The sequence below is a fragment of the Charadrius vociferus genome, unplaced genomic scaffold (assembly GCF_000708025.1).
Source record: "Charadrius vociferus isolate BGI_N301 unplaced genomic scaffold, ASM70802v2 scaffold1511, whole genome shotgun sequence".
Lineage (NCBI taxonomy): Eukaryota > Metazoa > Chordata > Aves > Charadriiformes > Charadriidae > Charadrius > Charadrius vociferus.
The window spans coordinates 66,690-67,550 of NW_009646686.1; the positions used below are offsets into that span (position 1 = coordinate 66,690).

At 67.2% G+C, this 861-nt stretch overlaps 1 protein-coding gene across 1 annotated transcript in view; it reads left to right on the forward strand.

Annotated features, from left to right (window-relative positions):
• Positions 1-861, forward strand: part of TEAD3 (TEA domain family member 3) — a 31,525-nt gene that overhangs the window by 20,350 nt on the left and 10,314 nt on the right. The window lies entirely within an intron of this gene.

An 861-nucleotide genomic window follows, 5' to 3' on the forward strand; every position in this document is an offset into this window, starting at 1 on the left:
CCCGTGGCTGCGCCAGCCCGTGCCCCACTGATGCCAGCGGTGTGGGGGCGGCGAAGCAGGTGGGAGCCCGGAGGGGGGGGCCGGGCCGGGGCACGCTTGCTGGCCCCCCCGCTCTCCCTCCTCGCTGCCCGCCGGGTTATTTTTAACCCAGCCCGTCCAACTGGTTCACGTGGTGGTGTCAGGGGAGAGGAATTTGGGGAATGTGGTAATTTGGACGAGGACGTGCCCTCTCGGAGGGAATGGCACACGGTCCCGGGTGAATCACGGCGGAGGGGGGGGACAGGGATGGGGACAGGGACCGGGACCGGGCACGTGGAGGGCTATGAGGGTACAGCCCGGGGCGGTGACGGGGACGGTGTGCGAGGCAGGATGGGTGCGGGAGATGCTCAGTGCTGGGTGCCGGGGCTGCCACCGCCCCACCGGGGTGCACGAAGGCGCCCGTGTTTTATTTCCCATATTTATTTCCCGTATTTGTTATTTCCCACGGGGCGGGGATGGGGAGGGAGAAGGGGGTGTGCAAAGGGGGATGCTGCGGTGCTCGGTGAAGGTGTACCCCCAAACTGGGGCTCAGCACCAGCGTCCCCTCCGCCCCCACCCCTTGGCAGCACCCTGTCGTGGGCATCATCTCACCTGGGCTTAAAAGCATCTCACCTCGGGGACCTGGCCCTCGTTAGGCGCTAACGAGGCTGAGGAGCTGATGCGGGCTGGGGGCGGCAGGAGGGATGGGAACCACTCGCGCTGCTTTGGGGGTGGCACTGGGGTGCCGCATTGGCCATGCAAGGGGTGTCCCCAATTTTGGGACCCATGGTAGCCCCAGCCACCCCCTCCAGCAGCTCCTGCCTGGCGTGGCGACCCCACGAG